This window comes from Ambystoma mexicanum, chromosome 4p, assembly GCF_040938575.1.
Source record: "Ambystoma mexicanum isolate Mex_15411 chromosome 4p, UKY_AmexF1_1, whole genome shotgun sequence".
Lineage (NCBI taxonomy): Eukaryota > Metazoa > Chordata > Amphibia > Caudata > Ambystomatidae > Ambystoma > Ambystoma mexicanum.
Genome location: NC_090927.1, coordinates 182,490,028 through 182,501,481, shown reverse-complemented (window position 1 = coordinate 182,501,481; position 11,454 = coordinate 182,490,028). Strand labels below are relative to the sequence as shown.

The 11,454-nt window shown below is 45.0% G+C and overlaps 1 pseudogene; it reads right to left on the bottom strand.

The window, feature by feature from the left end:
* Positions 1-1,457: 1,457 nt before the first annotated feature.
* LOC138452559 (small ribosomal subunit protein uS2-like) lies at positions 1,458-2,410 on the bottom strand (annotated as a pseudogene).
* Between the last annotated feature and the right edge of the window lie 9,044 nt (positions 2,411-11,454).

Here is an 11,454-nt window from a genome sequence, read left to right as displayed (position 1 = left end):
TCAGCACTTTTGAGGTGCCCAGGGCTAATGGGTGAAGGACACCTCGCCACCATCTTTGGATTGTACTGGTTATATCCGGACAGGACAATGGAGCTTACAATGCAAGGGAAAATATGCAGGTAGGCGGTGGACCACTCCTGAGGAGGATGGAACCGCATGTTGTCATCCACAGCAATTTGAACTGTATATTAATGGACATGTGATAATGAAAGGGTACTGTGAGCAATCTGAGAGCGTACTCACTTCTTTCCCCAACATATCCTCCTCCCAGGGCGCCAGGGAAAGCCTGTTGCTATCGGATCCTGACCCAGGGGTGGATATCACAGGAAGGATCACATAGATGGAGGAGACCTGGGGAGTGGGGATGAGGCACCCTCGGGTGGGTGAGACACAGTATCCCCCCATTTCCCTTTCCTGATGAATCCAACCTCCCTCTGGCCTTTATAGGTTGTTCCCAGTCCCTTCACTATCTTATGCATGACTTGTTTCCCAGTCAACACCACTTTGGTACTGAGATGAGGAAGAGGCAACAAAGACTGACAACAGACTGCACAACTCACTCTGCGCAGTCTAGTTGTCATGAGCCTATTCCAGTTGGATGGATATTTAAAAGCCAGTGCTGTAGTTGTGAGAGGGACATGAAGGAAAGGGACTTGTATGCAAGAGCAGCTTTGTGGAAACACTGTAAGAAGTCCAGAGGTGCCGTGCAGAGCAAGCACAGCGGGAAGCCAGGTGGAAAGCAGGCCGACGCGAGAGAGCTCTGCAGAGGAAAGCTGAAGCTTCTCTCTGACTGGAGAAGTAGCTGGAGAGACTGGGAGGAGCACCACCGAGCAAACCGCAGTGCAGCAGAGGCTGGTGGAGTCATGGAATCAGTAAGGTGCATCGGTGAGATTGGCAGGCAAGAAGGAAGCTGTCTGTGGAGCTGCGGGAGAACCAACAGGACAGAGAACCCTTCCAAGAGGCGCAACAAGCATTGCAGCCCCACACCACTCATCGGACATGCCAAGTAACACCGGCGAGTCTGCCCAGGAGCGCTTTGAGTACCGGGGCATACCGACACACGTTTAATGGGGACATTTACAATTTATAGCAAGCGGCTGAATTTAAGAGACTGTAATTATGTGAAATACCTCATTTAAGTGCATTTGAAACAAATATTGAGTGATAAGCAAGTAATGAACTGTGATAAAGCCAGAGAAAAGATTACTATGAATAAAGTGCATTGGAGGAAGTAGAGATGGAAAAGCAATGTTAATAAGCAAAGTGTGCAAATCAACCATAAGTTAATGTTTGGAATAAGCATTGCTAAGAGTAAAGAGGACATTGTCAAGAGTTAAGCAGATGTTACTGCTCATTATTGAAAGAAGCCAAACAATATATATTTTTCAAAATCTTTTTTTTTTACCATACAAATCAGTTTTGTTTTCAAGTCTTTCAGATCAAAGGGATGTGGGAGATTATGACCATTCAGTTGGTGCCCCAACCCACTCTGTGGCTTTGGCAGTGGAGGCTGCAGACCAGTCCTCTGTGCTTGCGGCTGTGCGCTCCAGTCCTCTTGAGGTGCTTTAGGAGTGATTGCAATATCTGCACAATCGGCAGAGAATTGCTGGATGGGCACAGAGAGCACCTGCACACCTTCTGGCCAATCAGCCAACTCCGGCTGGGGGAATTCTGGCACTGGTGCAGTCCACTCGCCCTGAAATTCTTCTTTAGGGACAGCTTTCTCACCAGCAGCCTGTTCCTCCTTTTCAATCTCCTCTGGGTCAAGGTAGAAGTAAAGATCCGGCATAACCTCCCAGGGATGCTCACAGGAAATTGTGTCCCTCACGGGCCAGCATCCACCACATCAGGCCCACAGAGTGGGCTCCCTTATTGTTGCAGTGGAGAGACTGTGTTGCATTGGGCAATAATGGGTATATTGACATATGAAGCCTCAGTCAACGGTTGGTGGTGAGCATGGGGGTCGGTTACTACTAACATACGGGGCTCCCGGAAGGCAGCCTGGATCTGATTGGTGAAGGTCCCAGGAGTGAAACGGCCAGCGATTGGAGTTGCACCACATGATGAAGCAAATTTCAGCACGCTGCCCAGTATTCCTGGATGAGATCACACGGACATCTAATGGATTTTCAATGGCAACAATAGCACGGGCTGCAAGAAGCATCTTCTCCCAGGTACGTTTCAGGTTTATGATGTAAATGTCATCACTTTTCCTCTTGTAGATGTACTGCTCCGTCTGGAGGTCAAGGTTGGTGCCTCCCAGATTGGTCCCAGCAGCAAGGAACTTGAGGACATCCTCCTCCTTCATCTGCAGGACATCGAGTGCTCCAGACATTGTGAATTTCCTTTTGTAGCAACGACAGGGAATTTCTAGACAAAGCCGTGTGGAGCTTCCAACAGCCAAACGTGGAAAGCCGAACAATATGTAAAGTTCCTCGCAGGAGAGTGTACTGGGAAGGCTATGGTGGCTTGTGCAAAGAGGACTTTAAACAGAGCTTCCTAGCAGGAGAGTGTACTGGGAAGCTTGTGTTGGTTATTGCAAGTGGAAGCTAACAAAACATTGAATAGTGATGAAAGAGGAAACGTTAAAGCTTCAAGCGTAATTGAGAGAATTTATTCAAGCCTTATTGTGGCAAAATAACTATGCAGCAGAAGCAAGCAAGGTGTGTCCGTTTTGTGACCTGTAATGGGTGGACCATGTGGTCCAAGAACTGCACCTAGACCGAGGAGACCCTCCTAAAGGCAAGCCACTTGGTGATTGAAAACAGGAAAAGCCTGTGTAACTAAAACTGAGGAACTGAACTTATAAACTGATGAAAGGTAACCAAACTGAAGAGCTGGGAAGTGTCCCGTGGAATTATGTTATTTTGGAACATCGCAAAACAAAGAGGACTGTTTCAGGGGTATCGAACTGTGTGTTGCCCAAACTCGTAGTCACACTAAAGAAACACAGTTCTTTCGACTGGGACGGATTTCAAAGAGCCAGTTGCTCTCACTGCGCTTGCAAATCGTCTCTGCTGCACTGTGTAGTGCTAAAAAACACGTGCTAGACCACCTTGGTCAGTGCATGTGTTAGCTGCCGTGCAGATGAAGGGTATATCTAATTTTAATAGGTCTTCTCTGTATTTAGCAGGTGCAGGTTTAAAAACAAGAATGAGCTTTCTTCAATGGGTTTCTCTCTGGAGGTTGTTCACCTAAAGGATGAAAGGGACCCCTAGGTATGTGGTCTGGGGGTCCTTTATCGGAACAAGTTGGACCTGTGTAGATGGTGCTATGCACTAGGTCTAGTCGTTCTGCAGCCGACCGGTTTCTGTGGAGCACTGCGGGTGTGCCACATTCATCAGGGCTTGGTAGGGGGCAGCTAGATGTGTTCCCACTGTAATTCGTCTATAGCAGCGTAGTCTGCAATACTTGTAGATCTCTCCCCTCTCCGTGTGGTGTAAATGCTCTCCACGGGGGGGGGGGTTGAGGCAGCCCGGAACCTGGAGCAAGAGTCTCGGGAGGTCCTGCTACGCAACACTACGGCCCGCAGGACCACCCGAGACTCTTGCTCCAGGTTCCGGGCTGTCTCAACCCCCCCCGTGGAGAGCATTTACACCACACGGAGAGGGGAGAGATCTACAAGTATTGCAGACTACGCTGCTATAGACGAATTACAGTGGGAACACATCTAGCTGCCCCCTACCTAGCCCTGATGAATGTGGCACACCCACAGTGCTCCACAGAAACCGGTCGTCTACAGAACGTCTAGACCTAGTGCACAGCACCATCTACACAGGTCCAACTCGTTCCGATAAAGGACCCCCAGACCACATACCTAGGGGTCCCTTTCATCCTTTAGGTGAACAACCTCCAGAGAGAAACCCATTGAAGAAAGCTCATTCTTGTTTTTAAACCTGCACCTGCCAAATACAGAGAAGACCAATTAAAATTAGATATACCCTTCATCTGCACGGCAGCTAACACATGCACTGACCAAGGTGGTCTAGCACGTGTTTTTTAGCACTACACAGTGCACCAGAGACGATTTGCAAGCGCAGTGAGAGCAACTGGCTCTTTGAAATCCATTTTGGAACATCGAACATCTTGAAGAACTGTGTTATTTTTGAACTGTTTGACGCTTGGGGGAAAGGCACCTATCTTTTGTGAAGTGAACTGCATGAACCTTGGGGAAGGGAAACACCCTTTCCCATACAAGGGCTGGAAGAAGCTCAGAACTTTCATTTGAACACTTTTTATTTTGATGCGGACATCCCTACACATTGTATGTAATTGGATGTGAGGGTAAGTGTAGGTTTTGGATACAGATATTTGCCTTGGACTTTCTGAAACAGACTATCATTAGTTTAAGTTAGGTAGGGAAATACCACCTTAGTATAGGGCAAGGTAGGCTGTTTTCCAACCCTCAACATTTAGTTAATAAAGGTTTGTCTATATAATTGTATTCACTGGTCTTGGTCTACTTCATGATTCCTTCACAGTAGTAAGAACTGATAACAGACTAAGACGGAATATGAAAGTGTCTATTGTTCTACATAAGAGGGAGGATACAGGTCGGAGGTTGCTTAGGATGGCTAGAGATTGAGCATCTGGGGAACTATAAGAAAAGGTGAGCTAGAGGGCTGGTGCGTGTGGCCTGGGTTGCAGGGTGGGTGGTTATGCTGTCCGATACTGACAAGTCTTGGAATAAAGTTAGATTGTTCATCACCTTGAAGACTAATTGGGGTATGCTTTTGTGTGTCTGTTGAAACCATCTAGACTCCTTGCATTCCCGTAGCACATCCCACCCCCATGTCCGGAACATACCACGGCACATTTTGTAACCCGGCCAGCTTTACCTCAAATGTTACCCCCCCCCCCCCCAACTACCTGTGTAGCGCTATGCAGCTTCTTAGCTAGTTACGGACTATGTAAATCCCCAACTACAAATACACTGCAAAAGTCTCCTGGACGCCATTGAAGGCTGGTAGAGACGACTCAAAATAACAAGGAACTTTGTCAGTGGACAGAACATTTTTGTTATCAGGTTGAATGTTGGCCTCAATGAGACAATCTCTCGAGGAGGGGGAGGCATCTGCAGTCTGTCTCTGAAGCACAGGGAGGGAGGGGAAGAGTCATGAGTCTCTGCTCCAGCTGCTGACTCACTGCAGCTCCAAAGGGGAGGATGAGCTCATGCGAAGGCTCCTGTGGCTGCTTCTCACTTAATTACAGAGAAGGAGCGTTTTTCCCATCCCCTTCGCCATTTGCCTTGCCTACTCTTTTGCTATACAATGCACACATCTGGGCTCAGATTTAAAAGAAGCATTGAATAGTTTCCAAATCTATATTGTGAACAGAATCTGTGCTAGCCGGCACTGAACTGGCTGATTTAAAAGGGCATGCCATTTAACTGGCAAGCCTATGAAACCATGGTGTGAGCTTTAACTCTCAACGCCTCAGGCAATCTGTATGCAAATCAATTGACTTTACAACTCCAGTAAGCAAGTGTGCCAGCGATTCACATCATTTTTGAAGATCTTTGTCTCCAGTTAAGTAAGTCATGGGTGCTTGCCTTTTTCTTTCTTTTCAGACACACTTCAGTTTTTGGAATACTCTCTATTTAAAACCACAACAAATCAATAATAAAAAAGCAACAATTCAACCCAGGGCATAAGTGGAAAAAATCCACCCACTCTCTTTGGAAGGGGAATCAGCCTCCCTTAGGGTATCTGAGAGGCAACGGTGTCCCATTTATGTGTGGAGAGGGCTACCCCAGCAGGGACTCATGCTGGACATCTATCACAAATCATCCTTTTTTTATTGTCATTTCGCATTTTGAACAACTGCATCTGAAAAGAAAAACCCCCCATGGCCCACAATTGGCTGCTCAATATCGACATGCAGTCAACAAACCAAAGACTATGTTCAATAAATAGGCGAGTGTGACGACACTGTCGATGTTGTCACTTCTCCCGGAGGGGGAGCCATTTTCCATTAGGCCACTACCTGACAGTCCCCCGGGGCCTGATACACAGCAGGAGGATCTCGTGGGGATTGTGACTCCTTTTGGGAATAAGGATGAACATCTAGGATGCAGCCTGACCTCAGTATTGCCATGATTAAGATGAGCGGAAGCACAAAGAGCGCATCATGGAAACCAAAAAAGGACTTTCTTAGGACTTCAATGAAACCTGTAATGATTTGATCAAACCAGTCTCAGAGCAATAAGCGATGAAGCTGTCAGATGCGGGAGATTCGAACGAGTGTAAGCCAGATGACCAGAGACACGAGCAAGAAGCTGGAGGCGGTCCCGGAACTGCCACAACCGGTGAGTCCAGGCAGACCACGGCTACGCATTGGCAGGACATTCAAGGAGAGGTGGACCGTGCGGTCCTTAAACCGTGCTGATAATGTGGAGCGCCAGCATCTGGGGGCTGTCAAAGCAAAGCAGGAAAAGCAGACGATCGCTGAAGGAGTGCAGGAGGCTGGGCCCAGTGCCAGGAAGAGCCACCACTGTGCAAGAAGGTCCCAGAAGGTAACAGGAAGCATGGGTGGGTCGGCAGGGACAGTGGCACACCTCCAAACTCCCCTTCATGACCCCAAAGCACCGGGTGGGCTAATGAAAGGCCCCACAGGTTCTGGACCCACAACAGACAGGGGGAAGTATCAGAAAAAGAATATTCCTTGGCACAGTGGTCACAAAGAACTCACTATCCACCAGAGGAGAGTCTGGGACCCACAGAATAAAGGGGGAAGCACCAGACAGAATCTTCCTCTGCACAATGGCAGCGAAGAAACCACTAGCCGTCAGAGAGGGATCTGGGACCCGAAGTTTCAAGAAGCAAGCATCAGTGGGTATCGCCCTCAGCATCATGGGAGTGCGAAACCCATTAGCCACCAAAGAGGTGTCTGGGACCCAAAGTTCAAAGAAGAAAACATCAGAAGGAAGCTCCCTCGACACAATTGTATTGAGGAAACCATTAGCCACCAGGGAGGAATCTGGGAGTCAGACAAAAGAGACTGTAAACAAGGAGAAAGGGGCTCATTATGAGTTACCCCGTATTATGGCGGTAATTCCAGCAGGATACCAGGGACACCAGGGAACTACTGTACCGTCTCTGCCTCCCAATATCCCGGTATTACCGGGATAGTATGGGCAGTGGAGACACTGGTAACTCCCCATTCTATCGAGACCAATAGGACTCAATGGGATGGGGTTGCCTGAATCATCGGCAGCGTTATTAACGGTGCCGGTGAGTCAGGAATCTATCTGTTGGCCGGTCCAGAAATGTGCCATTATACTTTGTTGCTGGCACCTAATTTCCAGACCGGCCAACTCGTAATGAAGCTGTTTGATTACCAGGAGAAGGGAGTCATTCCCCCTGGCCACGTCTTGAAGGAACCAAAGATCAAATGACCACCAGGAGAAAGGAGTCACTCCTTGTGCATGAACTTTACTTGATTTAGAGACTTTTAGTTGTACATATTAGGGATAGTCAGCGTGATGCGGACAGAGGACGAACATCTATTGATTTGATGGACATTCTGACAGTCACACCCTTTCTCAGGTTAGCAATAGAGATAGGTAGGTTTTTCTTTTACATAAATAAAAGTCTATAACCCAAACCATGCCACCTCTTGTCCCGTCTCATGCTTCTACACCCTCACACTAGTCAAAGCTGTTTATTCTATTTCGATGATGACTGCTTGGTTGACACATTACAAAAGTATTTGCTTTTCTGAACAGCAGATTTAATCTCTTCTTGCAAAACAGCATGCTGCATGTCTTTTCAAAGAATGGCTATCACACCGTCTCCCTTGGAGTGTGTCTTTCAGTCTTTTATATAATAATAGAAACGTTTACAAAGATCTCATGTTTTCCCTTGTCAGGCTTAAATTATTCTGCTAGTCCTGGCTACCTTGCTAAAAACCAGGGCTTTCAGATTATCACTGGTTGGTCATCTTGGGAGACTGATGGTAGAAGGTATGTTGAGTTAAGGAAGGGTTAATGATCACAACGTTTTTCTCATAGGGTTGCGCGTACACAGATCTAGTATTTAATCAATTATTTAAAGGCTGGTGTGTAACAGTGCTTTCATGCCTGCCAACCTAGCTGCAGAACTCTCTATTGTAGAAATATATTTATTTTGACACGTTTAAATTCTAGATTCCTATGATGGTGACATGACTAATTGCATGACCCCTGTATACCGGTTCCAAAACTGCACTCCTCTGTGTACAGTCCCACCCCACAATTCTGGGCAATAAACAGCGTTTTCTCAAATTAGAAATTAATTTACAAGAATGGAGTACAATTTCAACTGAGGTTATGTCCAGATTAATGCCAATGAGATCACTACAACATTATAGGGCCCGCCCCATGGAATTTTCTGCAAGTTTCAAAGTGACTTTGCACTGCTGAAAAGTGACTTTGTACTGCTGACACAAACCCTGATTCATGGAACTGTGCAAAGTGTATTTTTGCAGTGCAAAGTACTAACATGTTGTACTGCAAAAATGACTTGCGCCAGGCCATAAAAGCGTACTAATCACATGCTTTGTAGTTACAGTATATACTCCGATATTAAAACCATTTAAAACATCCAATTTGGTGCAGTTGGTTATGTTAGCTTTGCTTCAATCGATCACTCAATGATGATTTATTTCTAGGCATAAACCAAGAAACCCACCAAGGTACACCTAAGATCATTGTCACAGTATCCACATAACTTGTTGTGCATAACAACACATAAATAAGTAATTCGATCACAGTATGAGACAATGAAAGTGACCACTGACAAAGAAACAGATACTCTAAAATGTAAAGTCAGACTTGTATGCCAGCGGTCACATTACCCATAATTTGTGACTAACTTCGACATACACAGTCCACTGGGGTCAATTCCATTACATAAAGAACAGGCCCATCGTGCAATCCTTTCTTGTGAGGTGAACTAATTTAAAGCGAGAAAGACATACATTAAATTAATGAGACAAAACAAATGTCCTTCTGGCCAAAGTTTGCTTTAGAAACACCGGCAAACGACCAGCTCACTAACGGCTCTCTTCCCAAAATAAGTATGGCAATGCTGGCCGACGTTGCACGAGCTGCCTGTCTCTTAAAACGCTCAGAGATATTGCACTCTGCTCTGAAAACACGTGTGCAGTCTTCTCAGAATATGAATGTGCATCTTTCAATGAACGTGTGGGCAATTTTCAATAAACATGTTGGTGCTACTTTCAATCTATATATGTGCGCAATTGTCAGTCCATGTAGGTGTGCACTGTTTTTAATGTGACTGTGTGTGTAGTTTTGACTCTGCATGTGTTTTTGAGCTGGAGATTAACTATTCTTCAGTTAATAGGTGCCTTGTTAAAAGCTCCACTGCCCTTTCACGTTACACAAGAGTCTGCCTGTGCATACAAACACAAGGAACTGCAGTTTAACACTTTGCATTACTTTCTAGAAATAGAATTAATCATTTGTGTTTATTTCAGTTTTTGCAACAAATTTATGACTAGACTCACCCGGCTGCAAATATTTGCATTATACAACATTAGATGATAGTGTGTCATGACTACACCGTGGCCTGTGTGATTCTGTGTCAACATGAGTCAAGGATTCTATTTAATGGTGCATCATTTTACAAAAATGCTTTGCATTTAAGTTGCACCAAAATGCTTTAATTTGTATATGCGACTCTCAATACCAAATGCATTGGGCTTTAAGGAAATTACATATCACTATATATTCAATGTAAATGGGAGACAAAGAACATAATATCTAACTCTGCACCTGGGTCTTTGTCACATTACCATTCCCCTTTCATTCTCAGCCCTTTTGACTCCATGGACTTTACCATGGACAGTCTATAGGGACAGTTTAAGTTAAATGGGGGGTTTATCTACCTTTTTAAATGTGGCTTCTCATCGGGAAAATCAGGTTGGGCCCGCTCTCTGAGGCTGCTGCACTTGGCAAAATCCTTGCTCCGATGGCAGCTTGGAACCCAGGCCTGCTCATCTCTCTGGTCTGCCTTGCAATCAGTCGTCAGGTCTCAGTTCTCCCCAGCCATTTCCTCCAAGTTGTTTCCAAGAACATTCTTCAATGTTAATCACCCAATCTTTCTATTCGCAATTCCCTCTCCTACCTGCATACATGCTATTATATATTCTTCAGGTCCTCCCTAGCCTTGTAGCTGTGTGGCTTTCATCAGATTCATGACTGCAAAGGGAACAGTAAACTCACTCCTAATATAACATTTTGTTTTTGTGACATACATTTTGACGTGAATGTGATAGATTAATAAAATCTAAATCACTGTAATATGTATGTCAGAAGTGACAATTCAAAACATTAACTGTTCTTGTGCATGGGACATTTTGTGAAATAATTGTTTTCCCCATTTTCCCCAAACCTTTCCATGACATATATATAGAGGAATAGAGCATTTCTTCTACTTACCTGTGACACTACCAATAACTGGCTCAGATGTCACACCAAAAAGGTCTGCAAGAGATACCTCCACGCTCCTTTGCCAAGTCCTGAAGACGGCACTAGCACAGCCAACCACCTCGCTCGTGACAGAAACACCAGAAGTGTCGACTGGATAGATGTGTTATGTAGCTTAACCACATCATAAGTCACTTTGGATACTAACCCTCACAAGTTATCAGCACTACAAATTGTTAGTCATATGAAGATACAATATGATGGCTTTTGTATGTAATTCTCCTTGAAAAAGGAGCTGAATATTGGTGACATAGATACAGCAGCCCATATAGGCTTGTTTAAAAAAATAATGAATTGAAAAATAAATTGTCACATATAAGAATGAATATTGGTGTACTCTGTTTTATGCAAAGACCAATGCCATAGTCTTTACTGCAATATCACACTACCGACAAGTGCCATACAGGTGGGGTAGCCTATGTCCTTGTGTTACACAACACACTAAAGGTCAGGGCCTTGTCTTTTACGTGGGCCACAACTCTAATCCTCTGTATTTTTGTGCATGCTCTTAGCATCACCCTACCAATTTCTCGAATCACATTTAAAGGTCTCAGAAAAGGTTTTTAGTCTGTAATTCATTTTTATACTGTAGGAACCCTTCCTTAGGCACACGCTTTTTTCTGCATTTCACACTTTACAGAGAGATGCTTTTCGTCATGGCAGCAAGCAAGATGTGCAATTCAATAGGAACCATACGTTATGAATGATGCCTCTCTCCTTCTTTCAGAGATGCTCCCTTTTTTCAGTTTATTTTAGGGAAATGGCACTTGGTTTTAAAATTCACCAGTGATCCCGAACCCATAACTAATGTCTCCAGGAGAAGAATCAAATGTTTCAGGTACATTTCTTCTTGAAACTTAGGTGCTTTGTTGATTTATTTTCTGACAGAGTACAGTCCAGCCCCAAACAGATGGGATATGACTGGTAGCATTGGCTTATCAAAATCGAGGGACAGGTTACATCTT